Source organism: Terrapene carolina, unplaced genomic scaffold, assembly GCF_002925995.2.
Source record: "Terrapene carolina triunguis isolate 2854851 unplaced genomic scaffold, T_m_triunguis-2.0 Scaffold66, whole genome shotgun sequence".
NCBI lineage: Eukaryota > Metazoa > Chordata > Testudines > Emydidae > Terrapene > Terrapene triunguis.
Genome location: NW_020664417.1, coordinates 3,010,045 through 3,028,566, shown reverse-complemented (window position 1 = coordinate 3,028,566; position 18,522 = coordinate 3,010,045). Strand labels below are relative to the sequence as shown.

The following is an 18,522-nucleotide window of genomic DNA, read 5'->3' as shown; positions in this document are numbered from 1 at the left end:
TCACAGATGTTTGCTGTCACCAAAGGAATGGTGAGACTCAGAAATCTTGAATTCCATTCCAGGCTCTGGATGGGAGTTTGCTGTAGTGGGCACAGGTTCCCTCCAATCTGACCCTGTCCCAGTTCTGTCTCTTCCTCACTCCTAGCTCCTCATCCTAGTCTCCTTGCCTATCCAGTTAAAGTCTCAGCTAGTACCAGTTTTCTCCTCCCAGCTTCTCATTGGATATGTCTGTTTCCCCCACCCTGACCTCCAATTACCCTCACTCCCACTACCTCTGTCCTGATATTCCTCCGTAGTCTCCTACTCCCCCCGGCTTCTTGTCCACGTGTCTTTGACCATCCAATTCTATCCCCATATCCAGCTCCACAGCAGATCTGTTGCCCCTGACTCCTCAGTTCCTTTCCTCATTCTTGGAAACAGCTCAACTGTTTTGGCTGAAATTTTCCAGAAAGATTTAGCAGGTAGACACCCAGCATGAAAAATTCCAGCCTGATGGTTAAAGTCTGACAAACAGAGTCTTGTAATCGGAAATAGCAACAGAGGGTCCTGTGGCACCTTTAAGACTAACAGAAGTATTGGGAGCATAAGCTTTCGTGGGTAAGAACCTCACTTCTTCAGATGCAAGTAATGGAAATTTCCAGAGGCGGGTATAAATCAGTATGGAGATAACGAGGTTAGTTCAATCTGGGAGGGTGAGGTGCTCTGCTAGCAGTTGAGGTGTGAACACCAAGGGAGGAGAAACTGCTTCTGTAGTTGGATAGCCATTCACAGTCTTTGTTTAATCCTGATCTGATGGTGTCAAATTTGCAAATGAACTGGAGCTCAGCAGTTTCTCTTTGGAGTCTGGTCCTGAAGTTTTTTTGCTGTAAGATGGCTACCTTTACATCTGCTATAGTGTGGCCAGGGAGGTTGAAGTGTTCTCCTACAGGTTTTTGTATATTGCCATTCCTGATATCTGACTTGTGTCCATTTAGCCTTTTACTTAGTGACTGTCCAGTTTGGCCAATGTACATAGCAGAGGGGCATTGCTGGCACATGATGGCATATATAACATTGGTGGACGTGCAGGTGAATGAGCCGGTGATGTTGTAGCTGATCTGGTTAGGTCCTGTGATGGTGTTGCTGGTGTAGATATGTGGGCAGAGTTGGCATCAAGGTTTGTTGCATGGGTTGGTTCCTGAGTTGTTATGGTGCAGTGCGTGGTTGCTGGTGAGAATATGCTTAAGGTTGGCGGGTTGTCTGTGGGCGAGGACTGGCCTGCCTCCCAAGGTCTGTGAAAGTGAGGGATCATTGTCCAGAATGGGTTGTAGATCACTGATGATGCATTGAAGAGGTTTAAGCTGAGGACTGTAGGTGATGGCCAGTGGAGTTCTGTTGGTTTCTTTTTTGGGCCTGTCTTGTAGCAGGAGGCTTCTGGGTACACGTCTGGCTCTGTTGATTTGTTTCTCTATTTCCTTGTGTGGGTATCGTAGTTTTGAGAATGCTTGGTGAAGATCTTGTAGGTTTTGGTCTCTGTCTGAGGGGTTGGAGCAGATGCGGTTGTACCTCAGCGCTTGGCTGTAGACGATGGATCGTGTGGTGTGTCCGGGGTGGAAGCTGGAGGCATGAAGGTAGGCGTAGTGGTCGGTGGCTTTTCGGTATAGGGTGGTGTTAACGTGGCCGTCGCTTATTTGTACTGTGGTGTCTAGGAAGTGGACCTCCCATGTAGATTGGTCCAGGCTGAGGTTGATGGTGGGGTGGAAGCTGTTGAAATCATGGTGGAATTCGTCCAGGGTCTCCTTCCCATGGGTCCAGATGATGAAGATGTCATCAGTGTAGCGTAGGTAGAGAAGGGGCGTGAGTGGACAAGAGCTGAGGAAGCGTTGTTCCAGGTCAGCCATAAAAACGTTGGCATATTGTGGGGCCATGCGGGTGCCCATAGCGGTGCCACTGGTCTGGAGGTATATATGGTCACCAAATTTGAAATAATTGTGCGTGAGGATAAAGTCACAGAGCTCAGCAACAAGCTGTGCTGTGTCATCATCAGGGATACTGTTCCTGACAGCTTGTATTCCATCTGTGTGTGGGATGTTTGTGTAGAGAGCCTCCACATCCATGGTGGCTAGGATGGTGTTTTCTGGGAGGTCACCAATGCATTGTAGTTTTCTCAGGAAATCAGTGGTGTCACGGAGATAGCTGGGAGTGCTGGTGGCATAGGGTCTGAGTAGGGAGCCCACATATCCAGACAGGAACAAATCAACATACCCTTAGAGCCCCGACCGGGGTTATTCTATCTACTACCCAAGATCCACAAACCTGGAAATCCTGGACGCCCCATCATCTCGGGCATTGGCACTCTCACTGAAGGACTGTCTGTTGCTTTTTACAGATTCGGACTAACACGGCTCGGAAGTGTTGCGCAACCTTAGTAGGCGGTGCTGAGCCTCATCCTATAACTCCTGACCTTTTCTGCTACTGCTAAAATATGTAGCTCTGTTTTGAAGTCAAGATCAAAGTGAATAAAAAGGGTCTTTCATATGGAGAAAACCTTACAAATATTAAACAATATCAATATCAATTTTTTGTTTTAGAATTGCTGATGTTTTCTAATACTGAAGCCATATATTTCTTTAAAAAAGGGATTCCTCTCTCCCTTGTGAACTGTGGTTTCAAATCTTTTGCTTTTTGTAGCTTTTTGACTTGACCAAGGTATGCTATAAAGAGTTAAAATGTCTGTGAGAGAGTGTGTACACTAATATTTCAAGTCTCTCATCCAGTACTTTCTGACTAGAGCTAATGATTGCAGGTACAAAATGCCCATGCCTTCAGAATACTGAGTACTTCACAGGAGCTCCCATAAATGCAATCGAGCAGCATTCTGCAGATGGGGCTCACGAGGATTAGGTGCAAAGTGAGAATCCATCTTTCAATAAGTTACAGCTCACTTTTTGACATTTGATGGCTTTTTGATAAGGGAAGGGAAACTCTGTTTTTTACTGGTCATAGTTTCTCATTTGATTAGCTGTAATGTCTCCTCTCTTTTGCTGTTTCTAAAACGCTCAGTGCTAGCAACCAACAAATTTAATGTTGTGTTTTTTTTTTTTAAAAAAAGCACACACAAAAAAGCACAGAATGTATTACTAGGACTCAGTGAACCATGGCTACAACATGCCCATACGCTATGTCTGCAGACTCTCTTATGTGACGTGGATCAGTTAAAGGAGCTGCAAATGACAGTTGAACTATAAAATTGATTTTGTTTACCAAGTCAATGGCACAGTTGGCATTTGGTTTCCTTTAATACTGGAGATATAGATAGATTTTTCATTATGATGTCAAGAACTTTATAAAATACCTACATGATCTGCACTGAGTCCATCATGATGAATATATATTGTGTATACCAAGTCTCACCGATGTAAATAACATTTTAAAGGCTGTGAGCAAGGGTTAGGCTCACTAATAGTCCTCTGGTTGCAGCTTAAATAGTAAATACATCAATTGTTATTAATTAGCCGGTGTGGGTCTTTGAGAACCATTTACACTTCAGGATGAATTCAGAACAGAATATAAAATTCACCTATTACAACTTGAATTCTTAATGTTCATTGTTGACAAAGGAGTTTGTGGATTGTTTTCTGTCTATACCATTAGGAATAAAACTACTGGAAATATAGGAAAAACCTTGTCTTGTGTCAATTTCTAGTGAGTTGATGTGCCCGTACAGACTGTGGTGATAGCATCCAGTGGTGCTTGCTCTTCCCTTCTGGAGTCTGTTCTCTAGAGTAGGGATTCTGATTTAATTATTTGAGTTATTACTTGCATTGTGGAGTAAGCCATGTTACTAGGCAATCCAGCTGATCGGGAGTTGTGTATAAAGTACTCCCTCACCTATGCTTTCTTTGGCACCATTTCAGTTACTCCAAACTGTACCTAAGCATTGGGGAATAAATGAAAACATGGATAAATTCATCCTGTAAACAAATTCAAATCTGAGGTTGATAGAATTGTGTATGCTTACTTCAGGGCTGAATTTTGTCCGGGGGTCATAGGTGTGGAGCCTGTAGTTGGCTGGAGAAAGATTCCCTGCTTTTGGGGTACATGTTGGTACCAACTAGAGAGTTGTACATTTCACTTCTTCAGTAGACCAGTTGGTACACCCAGTGAGAGAAAGCAGCAGCTTCATACTGTATGCTGCCTGTGATTTATAGACAAACATGGGGCATGAGAGAGATTCCTCTGGACGCAGCATTTTGGTGGTGTGGGGGGGTGGACGTGGAGATGATGTGTGGGGGAGTTACAGACACTCCTCAGCCCTGAACTCGGAGCTGCTTTGTCCTTTACCCTCCAGTTACTTGTTAACCTGTCCAGCCACACACCTGTGGACCCCTCTCTTTCCAGAGTCAGTATTTGCAGAGCTTGAGATGATCAACCCAGAGTTCTTTATAAACAGGCTCTACTCCTCCCCCTGCTCATCTTCCTCCCTCATGGTCCCTGCTTTGTCCTCCAGCTCTCCAGTCCCCATCCTTCAGGTCCCTGCTTCCCTCATCACCATTGCCTCACCTTCACCCACTCCCATTCTTTCCCTGCTTCCTCCAGGTCCCCACTCCCCCCCCCCCCCCAATCAGTGGTCCCTGCTTCTTTCTCCCCGCCCCGTAAGTCTCTCTTATGTCTGTTAGATACCTGGCTACACAGTCTCCCAATGCAGCAAATTAAGCTGCTGCTCTGATAGGTATAGGCAGCAGCAAGGGGTATCAGAGAGATTTCTCTATCTGCAGCACCCAGCAGTCCGTAGCTTGATTTTCCTCTAAACTAAGCTTTTCGGATTTCCCTGAAATTGACTAGAACACTCCCTGAAATTTTGTAATTGATTGGCTGTGATGATCAAAAATTATCATGTTCCATACAGACAAACAGAAATGCCCTCAGGTGTAGGGCTCACTTTACTTGCCCAATGGCATATGGAGATGTAGGGGAGAAATCTTGGATGCTAAATGTAAACTATGAGGTAGAAGCGTTGCGTCCAGGGTCTCAGTGATAGCTTTCTCCGAAATGCTTCCGGTCCCACATGCAGGTTCAGCTTAGCAGAAGGAACTGCAGGGTCTCAGTGCATGATTTAGAAGAGGGATTTAAGTTTATTAGGCACTGGAGGGTATTTTGGGGAAGGAAAAGCATATACAGAGGTTTTTGGGATCCTCCTTAATCAAAACAGAAGCTGACTGCTGGCATGTAAAATAAATAAGGTATTGAGGGAGTATTTAAACTAAGAGCTGAGGGAACTCTGGCACGAGCTGAGCACTAAATTTGGACAGAGACATCTGTTAAAGGCATCTGTAATACAATGGTGTCTGAGTATCCAGCAAAGAGTAGGATACAAATTACAACTGAACTAGTGCAGAGACAGGATAAGATAAGACAGGTAAATTCTGTAAAATCATCAAGGTGCCAGATTAAGGAGTTAAATAAAAACAGGCACCTAGTCAAGAATGAAAACTGCAAATGCCTGTATGCAAATGCAAGAAGTTTAAAAGCAAAAAATAAATAAACTAGAATGCCTTGCAATAGACAAGGATCTTGATAGAACAGTCATTACAGAATCTTAGTAGAATGACAAAAGCCAATGAGAGACTATAATACCTGGTTATAAACTACATAGGAAAAACAGACCAGGTCGAAGAAGTAGGGGAGAAGAGCTGTATCTAAAGGATTCCACAGAACCTAGCGAGATAACAATTCTGAGTGGAGAGGAGTACACAGCTGCATCTATGTGGATACAAATCCCAACCTGTAAGAATGTAAATATTAGTAGGACAATACTACCAGCCTCCAGATTTATAAAAAAAAAAAAAAATTCCAAGAGGAAGCAAAATCTAACACACTGATGATAATGGGGACTTCAGCTACCCACATATAAACTACTGAAGACACAGTTTAGGGAAATAGTTTCTCAGAACTTCAGTGGTAGTTTCTTAAAGGCTAGTTGTGGAGCACACAAGAGGAGAGGCTATTCTTGACTAGTTTTAAGTAAAACGCAGGAGCTATTTCAAGTGACAGTAGCTGAGCCACTAATAGTGCCACACTATATTTAGGTTCAACATCCAAGGGGCAGGTAAGGCACCAAAAAGTGACATGGAGACATTAAAATGTAGAAAGAGATTTCAATAAAATGAGGTTAGTCACGAAGGCCTTAAATTTGAAGTATTTTAAAGGTGGCATGGATGCTATTTAAACAAATCCCAGTAACAACCTCAGAGGGTATGTGTATTGCCGCAGAAGAAGGGAATCAGGAAGACAAAGACTAAGTCTATATGGCTAAATGACAGGGTTTGAGAGACTATTTGAGCCAAACAGAAATCCTTCAAAATTTGGATCCTAGTGAAGCCAATAAATAGGAGTATAAATTATAGCAGGCAATAAGTAATAGGGAAAATGGATTCCTAAGAACAAGTAGCTAACAGTGTAAAATGAATAAGAAATTCCTTAAGTACATCAGAAGCAGGAGGCCTGCTAAAGAATTGGTGGATCTGCTGGATCATCAGGGTTTTAAGGGAGTAATTAAGGATAATAAGGACATTGCTGAGATTCTAAATGGTTGCTTTGCCTCAGTCTTCACTGACAAGGATTAGGAAAATACTTACAGTTCTTTATCTTCAATATCTTGGTTTGGATGATCTATGAAAAGTATTTGTGATAGTTTTTTGAGAATACGCTATCATTGTTTGACAGGACTTATTTTTAGCTGGCACTGCTTTAGCAACAGACTGTAAAAATAAACGTAACTCTCTGAGTTATCATAGAGCAGGCCCTACACAAGTTTGTTTTGGAGATGTATGAATGTTTCCAAAGCCTGGATAAACCATGTGATCTTTGTTTAACATTTAATGCTGCTTGCTATTAATATTATTTTAGAGGAGTATTTTACATTTTAAAAAGCAAACATCCCACAATTCAAAAAAATTAAATACAAAGTTTTCAGTGTTTATAAATATAGGTGATTTAGTTTGTGTTTAGAGTTATTCTCTAATAACTAATATGTCTTGTCCTGTTTTACAATACTACCTGATTTTAATTAGACTTCATTTACAGAAATATTAGCTGGTAAAAATATTTTTTAAAAAATATTTAATTTTCTTCCTTTCAAAACAGTAAATCCTCTGGTATTTGACAAGCTTAGCATGACATAACCATACAGAACTATAGTACATGAAACAGATACTTGAACTTTAACCAGTAGTACAGGAGTGGCATTGTCCAAGGAAAACCCTGAAATCAGAAATGGAGTTATCTCCCTTAAATGAAGAAACAGTCTCTGAGCTGGAAGCTGGTCAGTTTTTTCAGTTAGAGAAATTTGGCCTCAGTCTAGTTGGGCTGGAAGGAAAAGCCATGTTTGTGGAGATAGAAAGGATTAATAAATCAACTTTGAGACACACCATCCCCAGTAGCTTTAATTAGAAAGGTCCAGTGCTGTTAAGCTAGAAGAAGGTAGGTATCCAGTAAGGTGAGTGGTAGTAACAAGGTGTAAGGAAGGTAAGTGGTAGACATACGTTGTAAACATCATCACTTTGTCAAGAGCAAACTTGTAATTGCTGTAGCTGACTTTAAACAGCAAAGTAAATCTACGGTGCCATCTTTGCAAAGAGCGTGGAAAGCAACCCAGCTCCAGAGTTACTGTTGTTCAGCCTCAGCAGCATCATTTTTAATTTTAGAAATTGCATGTGGGTAGTGTCATATCAGTTGCCTTTGGTGAAGCTAGCTGGCTTGTTACAGATCACTCCATTTCTAGGTGTGTCAATACTGCATCCATTCGTTCACTGCTAATTCCCATCTTTCAGCCTGGAGACTTAGGAGAATCCCCCCCAAATCACACCTCTTTTGGTGCAGTCTCCCTGGCTTGTCTTAGAATAAGCAGCAGATTGAATACGAGGGCTCTGCTGTGCACCGGGGAGTGGAAGGAACAGACTTGTTCTGAGAGTCGAATATTCTATTGTCTTCCCAGGTAATGAGGTCTGAACAACTCTGTCCAAAAGGGACTGGCTCTCTTATGGGTAATATTCCTCCAAGCAGATATGATGCAGACAGAGAATTACAGTTGAAGGATTTATTAAGACTGTATAGAAGGCCAAAATCATAAAGCATAAGATGGATGGAATAGACAGAATTCACATGACTAAGTTGTCCATGCTACTAGAAAGCCTTGTCATAGCAGAAGATAATAAGCTTAAGAAATCTTTCTGAAGGACTGGAAGGAAAGTTGCCTATCTAGCTATCTCAGTCACATTATTTTAAAATGTCATGCCCTTTTTCATATTGGTTTATATGACAGTTGACTTAACTCCAGCCTGTGCTTGGGGCATTACATCATTAAGAGGCCTCTCTTCATGCTCACTGAGAGTCTAATGCTAAAGCTTATGTGTGTTCAGTTGTTAGGGGAATCTGACCTTTTCCTATTTGCAGGAAATTAATTTGTCTGCAGTAGAGTTTAGCTCTGGGTTATTCAAGATCTCTTCACATCACTTGAATTGAAATGAAGGTATCGATCATGCAGAAGCTTCCCTCCCCCCAGTCTCTTGACTAAAGATTCCTTCTTTCACACTCAGATTCTAGAACAGAGGTCGGCAACGTTTGGCACGCGGCTCGCCAGGGTAAGCACCCTGGCGGGCCGGGGCAGTTTATTTACCTGCTGACGCGGCAGGTTCGGCCGATCGCGGCCCCCACTGGCTGCGGTTCACCGTCCCGGGCCAATGGGGGCAGCGGGAAGCCGCGGCCAGCACATCCCTCGCCCGCGCTGTTTCCCACCGCCCCCATTGGCCCGGGACGGCGAACCGCAGCCAGTGGGGGGCTGCGATCGGCCGAACCTGCCGTGTCAGCAAGTAAATAAACTGGCCCGGCCCGCCAGGGTGCTTACCCTGGCGAGCCGCGTGCCAAACGTTGCCGACCCCTGTTCTAGAACAAAGGCAACAGCAGTGGAACCAGGGACCATGTAACCTATGAGGACGTGTCTATTCATCTCCATTTTCCCTTGCCACAATAAGGATCTGAGACTCTTGTTAAATTGTGAACATTTCCAATGTTCCATTCTCCTCTTTAGGTTGATGGCTGACCCCTCAAGCTTCACAAAGGTGCTGTTAGTGGGGGGTAACTTCTCTAAGCAAAAACAATGACTAGGTCATCCCTTACCTCAGGGATTGGCACATCAAGATCCTTATCACAGAGCTTCTCTTTAGTGCTGAAGAAGATAAGGGTGATCCAGTGGATATAGTGAACTTGGATTTTCAAAAATCCTTTGACAAGGTCCCTCACCAAAGGCTCTTAAAGAAACTAAGTGGTCATGGGATAAGAGGTTAGATCCTCTCATGGACCAGTAACTGGTTTAAATGATAGGGAGAAAAGGGTAGGAGTAAATCATCCTTTTTCATAATGGAGAGAGGTAAACAGCAGGTCTTCCAAGGATTTGTTCTGTTCAAATTATTCATTAATGATCTGGAAAAGTGGCAAAATTTGCAGATGATACGAAATTTTCAAGATAGTTAAGTCTAAAACTGACTCTGCAGAGTTACAGAGGGATCTCACAAAACTGGGCAACTGTGAAACAAAATGGCAGACGAAATTCAGTGTTGACAAGTAGCAAAGTAATGCATATTAGAGAAAAAGAAATCTCAACTGCATGCCTATAATGATGGGTTCTAAATTAACCAATACCACTCAAGAAAGATCTTGGAGCCATTATGGATGATTCTCTGAAAACTTCAGCTCAATTTCAGTGCAGCAGCGGTCAAAAAGGCAAACAGAATGTTAGGAACTTTTAGAAAAGGGATAGAAAAAAAGATGGAAAATATAATGCCACTATCTAAATCCATCGTACGCCAGTGCTTTGAATATTGGGTGCAGTTCTGGTTGCCCTATCTCAAAAAGAATGTAGTGGAACTGGAAAAGAGAACAGCAACAAAGGTGATGGAGCATATGGAACAGCATCCACATGGGAGAGACTAAGAATCTTAGGGCTGTTTAGCTTAGAAAAAAGATGATTAAGTGGGGGTAGGAGAGAGGTCTATAAAATTATGAATGGTGTGGAACAAGTGAATAGAGACATGTAATTTACCCTTTCCCACTATCCAAAACCAGGGGACAAAATTAATAGGTAGCAGATTTAATACAAACAAAAGGAAGCACGTTTTCACACAATGCACAATTAACCTATGGAACTCATAGCCATGGAATGTTGTGATAGCCAAAAGCATAACCAGGTTAAAAAAAATAATTGGGTAAATTCATAGAGAATAGGTCCATCAATGGCTACTAGTCAAGATGGCAACCTTAAACTTCTGGCTGCCAGAAGACACGGGTGGATCTTTCCAAAATTACCTTGCTCTGTATTTTCCTCCTGAAGCTTTGGTACTGGCCACTATTGGAAACAGGGTACTGGGCTAGATAGACCATTGGTCTCGCCCAGTATGGCAGTTCTGATGAGAGTTACTTTATACACCTGATCTTCCCAGCATACCTTGCGGCTGAGCAGAAACCTGGAACAGAGTAGTGCTGGTCTCAGGGGTTTCCTTTACGTGGTATACCCTCTCCCAAGTCCCAGTTTGGAAGTTGCTGTAGAAGCAGTGAGAACTGTGGCCCTCACTCACTAGAGTCTGGGTTTCCTAATCGATCAGGAGATACACTTTCTGGAACATACTGTCTATTGGGCCACAAAAGTGCCCTCTGTCAGCTACAAACTTTCAGAGTCAAAGTGAGCAAAGGATGTGGCCCTTAGAGTTGTTGAACCATGGATGAAGATAGATTAATAGAGCATAAAAAGGAAAGCTTTTGTCTGCAAACTGGATCATTCTAGAGTTTTATCTGCTGTTGTGGTGACTGATGACTAATATTTTATTTTAACAGTCAAATCGAGAGTATGAAAAATGAGTTAAATTTACTCATTTACTGGTTTGGGTGCAGAGGAGAACTTCCCTTTGAAGAAATTGATATCTTTAAGAATATTTTGGAGCAACACTTGCTGCTTTTTGTTGTTAAAGTATAAAACAGGTATTAGTATCTCTCCTAAGCCATAGAGAGGCTTCTGCTTTGGCTGGAATAGGTAAACAGTGGAATCCCATTTTCTAATCATAAGCTTTCTCATCATCTAAAATATCAGTTTTGTTTCCTGACAAATTAAAGGCCCTATCTATCGATCTGAATGTTTTTCCTATCATGACAAATCTAAGCAACTTTAACTGTGCAAAAGAAAGAATAGGGAAATGTGAGAGTAATAGTCACTGAGTAGCAACATGTTGGTTTGTTTATATAATTTAGGTTACTAAGAATAAAATTATTCAAAGTTGTTTTTAGGGGAGATCTGTAACTTAAAATAGCTATTGGAATAGCCTCTGTGTCCCTGTGCATGTAAATTTCTCTATGCAGACATCACCATCCGGAAAAGGGATAAGATTCTCCTCTTCTTCACTTGCCAAAGTTGATCATAGCAACAGCAATAAATTAAACAATGTAACATTGTGCAAACTCTGACATTAAGCCTTAAGGGACATGACTCAGTTTCTAAGGTAACATTATACACTATGAGCAGAGTGTTTGACACACAGTTTTTACTAGGATCAAGATGGAAATTTTACAACATTTGCTTTTAAAACTAAAACGATATTGACCTATTTTGTGTACATTTTTATTTATTTATTGCTGCACACTTCTTGCACCATAAGTTTGATTATAATAGCCCTCTAGGATGAGTTTCCGTAAAAGGGATTGACTTCTTTTGAAGCTGATGAATAAGCAACTGACCTGGATTTTATAGTCTGGTGTTTTCATTTTATTAGATTTTTCCTTTAGGTCACACACACTTCTGAAGAGTTTAATATGTCATTTGTTACACTAGGAAAAGGTGTCTTTCATGATTATACTTGACTGTCAGATACACATTACATCAGACTGCATTTAGGACCAGATCTTGGCTGGCACTACCTCAGCCCTGCAGGGAAGTAAGCCCCCAGTCCCTTAAGGGTTTTAGCTGCATCTTGGCTCCAGTTGCAGTGGGGAAGCAAGCCCTGTGGCTGCTATTCTCCTTGGAGAAGGACTGGGAATGGTTGGCCAGCAAAGCCAACAGGGCATGGTAAGTAATCCACACAAGTACAGGGCGGTGCAAATTACTCTCCTGGCCCTAGAGTAAAGAAGTGTCAGGGAAGATTGTGACTGTGTAACAATTCCTTCACAGAGATGATGGTTTAGCTGCACACTGCCCCTTACCTCACTCGAGCTCTTAGTAAAGTGTAGCAGAAAGGAAAGCAGGTGAAACATTTCAAATGTCTGTAAAGCGCCTGGCATGATGGGGCCTTGATCCTGTTTGGGGCCTCTGAGTATCACTTTTGAACAAGTACTAATAAAAAGAGAATTTAATTATAGGTCACTAATCTTACTAGATATGGTGCTTTTTAAGCTGACAACCGATTTTGATATCAAAACCACAAAGATTAAGCTGCTACTTTCTATGGGAAGGACTCTTGAATTAATATCTCTTTAAAGACATTAGCTCAAACATTTTGATACTGGAAACCAATACATTCTTCTGTATTTTCTTAATCTTTTTATTCTTGCCAAATACTTAAGTGGCAGATGTAAATGATCACCATTGGCCATGTTGCTGTAACTGGCCTTATGCAGGTGGAGCCTATTTTCACTTCATTCCCAGCTCCACTACCCCCAACAGTTTCTTCCACTAGGAATGGGAACCCAATAACATTGGCCTTCAAGTCACATTTTCAAATCATCCACCTCTGTTTAAAACACTGCCATGAAACCTGTCTCTAGTCTTTTAAGTACAATTCACTATAAAGAAATATCCAACTGCTATTATAAAACATTCTCTGGCATCGGACTATGTATAGTCAGTCAATAAAATATAGTTTCCCTAACCAAAATCTCAATACTAGTCCCTCATAATGAGAAGACCGAATCCAAAAGAGAAACAATTCAGTGTTTGCAACAGGAAACGTGGAGTGAAAAAATCTTCCATTTATCAGTCCTCTGATGCCATAATGCATAAATCAGGGATGACTGCTGTCTCAAAAAGTCCTGGATATCCACAGAAGAAGGAAAAACATACACCTGACATCTATAGCATGCCCTTAGCCTAACAGGCTACTGCATCATGAGATCCAGGTTCATTTTTCATTCCTTCTGAAAAGGCATTAATGACTGTTATGTACAGCCCTCTCCTTATGTGGCATCCAGTCTAGGTGAAGAGGTACTCTTAAACTCACAAAGCTACACTTAGATTTATTTGCAAGCATAAATTTGTGTTCCTCCAACCTAAAAGAGCACATTCCACAAGCACCACGTGGAGTGTTGCTTGATTGGCTATTTTAGGATTATTCCACAACCCATTAGAAATGGTAACAGCTGTGTTTGTGTTTAATGGTCTTTGACCTTCATAATAGAATTAATATGTTGGTGTATCCGTTATGTTTGCACATGTATTGGGTTGAACCTGTATTTCACATTGTGTGTGTTCCCTTTTTCCAAGATTACCAAGTACATGATAACTCTATCTGAGGGAAACTGACACAGATACTTGCATAGAACAGACAAAAGAGACTTCAGCTTTGTAGTGAGGAGCCAGCAGTGTTATTACTTGGAGCTCAAACTCTGAACTGTTCATTCTTCTTAGAAGCTCTTAGGGTCCACGTGTAATGCTGGAAGGGCATAACGAGTGGGGTCCCGCAGGGATCAGTTCTGGGTCTGGTTCTGTTCAATATCTTCATCAGTGATTTAGATAATGGCATAGAGAGTACACTTATAAAGTTTGCGGACGATACCAAGCTAGGAGGGGTTGCAAGTGCTTTGGAGGATAGGATTAAAATTCAAAATGATCTGGACAAACTGGAGAAATGGCCTAAAGTTAATGGGATGAAATTCAATAAGAACAAATACTCCACTTAGGAAGGAACAATCAGGTGCACACATACAAAATGGGAAATGACTGCCTAGGAAGGAGTACTGTGGAAAGGGATTTGGGGGTCATAGTGGATCACAAGCTAAATATGAGTCAATAGTGTAACGCTGTTGCAAAAAAAGCAAACATCATTCTGGGATGTATTAGCAGGAGTATTGTAAGCAAGACATGAGAAGTACTTCTTCCGCGCTGATTAGGCCTCAACTGGAGTCTTGTGTCCAGTTCTGGGCGCCACATTTCAGGAAAGATGTGGACAAATTGGAGAAAGTCCAGAGAAGAGCAACAAAAATGATTAAAGCTCTAGAAAACTTGACCTGTGAGGGAAGATTGAAAAAATTGGGTTTGTTTAGTCTGGAAAACAGAGGACTGAGAGGGGGCATGATAACAGTTTTCAAGTACATACAAGGTTGTTACAAGGAGGAAGGAGAAAAATTATTGTTCTTAACCTCTGAGGATAGGACAAGAAGCAATTGGCTTAAATTGCAGCAAGGGTGGTTTAGGTTGGACATTAGGAAAAACTTCCTAACTGTCAGGGTGGTTAAGCACTGGAATAAATTGCCTAGGGAAGTTGTGGAATCTCAATCATTGGGGATTTTTATGAGCCAGTTGTACAAACACCTGTCAGGGATGGTCTAGACAATACTTAATCCTGCCTTGAGTGCAGGGGACTGGACTAGATGACCTCTTGAGGTCCCTTTCAATTATTCTATGATTCTATGTAATGGTCTGCATAAAATAAAATACCTTTTTGAAGAGAGAAGTATCTCCTCTCACTACATTTACTGCTGTAGATGGCACTAAACCAAATATTTGTCAATTTTTGTGCTGTTTATGAATGGCCGTCTGTATGTGAAACAAACCAAAATGTCCTCACGCTCTAACTCAGATTTCTGTTTTATTGTGAAATTCCTGTAGCCATTAGAGCTAGACTACATCCCTGTTACTTATTACTCATCACTTCTGTATACAAGCTTCCTAGAATCTGCCTCTCTGTCTTATTATTATTTACTGTTCTGTATTGTGGTAGCTCCTAGAAGGCCAAGTCATGAACCAGGACCCCTTAGTGCTATGCTCTGTACAAACACAGAAGAAAAAGGCAGTCCCTGCTTGAGTTTTGATTGTTTAAAAGTGCTGACGTTTTGAAGGTCTTGTCCCCCATAGTTTCTTGATTATCATCTCACATTCCAATTTCACGCTTCTACTTATATCATCAGTTAATCCTGACTGCTGACCTTCACTTGAGATGCAGCATGTTACTACATCCAAATAACAGTCAGCACTTCAAAGCTGAAAAGTAGCTGGAGAGCCCTTTCTTATTAACGCTTAATGTACCCTGTTTGGAATCCATAGTCAGAAGAATATGTAGTGTTCTTTCTTAGTGTCAATACTGAGCATTTTAGATTTGCTCTGTCCAGCTGGTACAATATTATTGTATTAAATAAATGAGCTGATCTAAGTAGGAAAATTGTCTCTCTTCTACTGGAAAAGGTGGCCTAGTAATTATACAAATAGCATATTAATGTTTATAACAGTGTACAATTTACAGGGAGAAGTTACTTTACAATACTCCTTTATACATTTTGAGATTTGATCTTGCATTTCCTGGTTACTCAGTGTATTATGCATCTGCACTATAGTGTCTGTCCAGTTTAAGGCCATGTTTGCAGCCCCATCAGGAAAGTGGGAGTTATGTCTAGGTAAAGACCTTACAGGTCTGGATCAGGCCCTGATACTGTAGGATTGGATCAGGCCCCAAATTGCCTCAAATTAAATCTTTGTAGGAATGGCACCAAGAACTCATAGCGCTTAACATATAACAAACAATAATAATAGACCAAATCAGTTCTGGCTTCAGAAGGAATTTTGTCTGGGGGGAAAAAGCTGGAAGATACAGCACAAAGGGAAATACTTGTCTTGACACTTTAATGTGAACCATTAAAGCCAACTCCAAATCCAAAGATTATTTGTGAACTGGTTAATCTTTCCCAAAAATAAATTACAATTAATATGTCAAAAACTGTTGTGAGATATGTACTCTACTTCAAAAACGTGTATTTAATTGAAGCAACAGAACACAGAATTATGTGTGTTAAAGTTCTGACTAATTATATTGAAATAAAATTTCACTTCTGCTTAACTTAAGAACATGATGATGGTCATACTGGGACAGACTAATGATCCATCTAGCCAGTATCTTGTCTCTGACAGTGGCCAATGCCAGTTGCTTCAGAGTGAATGAACAGAACAGGGCAATTTTGAGTTACCTGTCCCTGGTCATCCAGTCCCGCCTTCTGGCAGTGAGAGGTTTAGGGACACCAAGAGCATGGGGTTGTGTCACTGCCCATCTTGGCTAATAGCCATCGATGGAGCTGACCTCCATTAACTTATCTAATTCTTTTTTAAACCCAGTTATACATTTGGCCTTCAATATCTCTTGGCAGTGAGTTCCACGGGTTAACTGTGCATTGTATAAAGTAATTCTCTTGTCTGTTTTAAAACTTCTTATTGTACTAATTACCTATGGATTTTGATTTGAGAACCTACATTTTTTGTTTTCTGTAGTAAACTTTTGTTCACAGGCATGTCCTTTTTTTGAAACTTTATAAACATAGTATCAAGGCATATCCATTAATACGTCAATCTTAGAATGTTCTGTCTGCTGTCTGTAGTTCTGTTGAACATGGAATATCATTTAAACTGAAGTGACAATAATACTTGACCTCAAAAGAGCTGTACATTAGTATGGGTCCCCCAAAAACACTCCTGGGGCTAGCTGCATTCTGCTCAGTAAGGAGGTACCTGTTCTGAGATGTTCTCATACTTTGGAAACAGTTATCTAACTGTCTGTGTGCCAATGTCCTGGAAAAGCGGATTCCCCAAAAGCAGGTGATTTCAGAAAGGCATGTCACCCTGTGTTTATCCACTGAGCAATTTTACTGGTGAAAAGGCAGCTTGTAATATATAGCATGAATTGATACATTGATAATGGATCTAGTAGTGTAGAGTAATTTGTGATTGCCACACTTGCAGGCAGGATTTTGAGAAATATGTGGCAATTCTTGGTCACGTGTATTGCCAAAGATTTTGTGTTCCTGTCAAATACAGTCAGGCTTTCAAAGTGAGGGCCAAGCAACTGCACATGCTTGGAAACTCGTACCTAGTAATCTATGTGCATGAATGTTAGGTGCACCTAAATGTAGGTATGTAATTGAACTAATTTTGAAAGTCTGGCTCCTAATGCTAATTTTTCACTATAGTTATTGAGGTTATTATGTATGATTGAGGTTATGATGTATGATAAAAGAACAGCTAGGAAGCCTTCCCAGAACCTGATGGGCAGAACAAGGCAGATGGCAGAGACCTATATATTTATGTAGGTTGAACTCTTATTCATATTTGGCTAAAGTATGGATATAGAACTCTTCCCTGCAGCCAGATCTGTGCACACAAATCTGCCAAGGAAAACAGGGTAGCATGCTCTATATGTTTTGCTGATTGGATGGTGCAAAGAGACAGTTTCCTTCAACGTTCAGAATCTGCCTCCTTTTCTCTTTTCCCCTCTACATGTCTCATTTTCTTCATGGAGTCCCCACTCCACTGAGGGGCAGTGAAGGTGCCAGTGCTACTCTTCTAATGGACCAACCAGGGCCCTGATCCTGCAACGTGATTTCAGTGACACCTGCATGGACACAAGGAGTCCTGGACAGTGGATCAGGGCCTAATTTAGTAGTGAACGGCCTAACCATAGTGAGAGCAGTAATTCAACATGCTTCATGTCAGGAGTGAAGCTTTCTTTTTGTTAGAATGTGAGAGAGAATCTGATTTTGGAGTTATGCCACCAGCATCTCTAGGGCCGGTTTAATATTTCATTGAGCCCTAAGAGATGGTCTAAACAGGAATATTTTCAAAATAAAACTCTCTCACTTTATGACTAGTGGTGGATTAAGTTAAGATTTAATGGCTCAGCTGATCCAGGTCTTGCACTCCAAAGGGGCCCTTACGTTCCTGGGAATAGTATGCCTCACTGTTCCTATCCCTTATGGCTATCCCCCTTCACTTTAACATAAACAGGACCACAAGTTTCTGCTTGTTGCTATCAGCAGCCTCTCCCTCTGGTCAATCCAAGCCAAATGTAGGCTATAGAGCACTAGCTTTGCTCATTTTTATTGATATTTATTTATATTATGGAGATGTCCAGAGGCCCAGAATCAACAAATAGGGGTTCCATTGTGTTCAGAACATCTATGGTACAGTCTCCATGCCACCAAGAGCTGTAGCTGACTAATAAATACATATGTTTAATACAAAGAATAGTTATATAAAATTACTTTTATTTTTATTTTGGTAGCGCCTACGGACACCAACTAAGGTAGGCCCTGTTGTGCAAGACTCTGTACAAACAAAATAAGAGAGACAGCAGAATCTCAGAGTTACAAACTGACCGGTCATTCACACACCTCGTTTGGAATTAGTAGTACTCAATCAGGCAGCAGCTTAGACCAAAAAAAGCAAATATAGTACGGTACTGTGTTAAATGTAAACTACTGAAATAAATAAAGAGAAAGTTTAAAAAACTATTTGACAAAGGAAGGAAA

The 18,522-nt window shown here is 41.1% G+C and overlaps 1 protein-coding gene across 1 annotated transcript in view; it reads left to right on the top strand.

The window, feature by feature from the left end:
* The window catches only part of SEC24D (SEC24 homolog D, COPII coat complex component), an 89,819-nt gene that overhangs the window by 28,401 nt on the left and 42,896 nt on the right, over window positions 1-18,522 (top strand). The window lies entirely within an intron of this gene.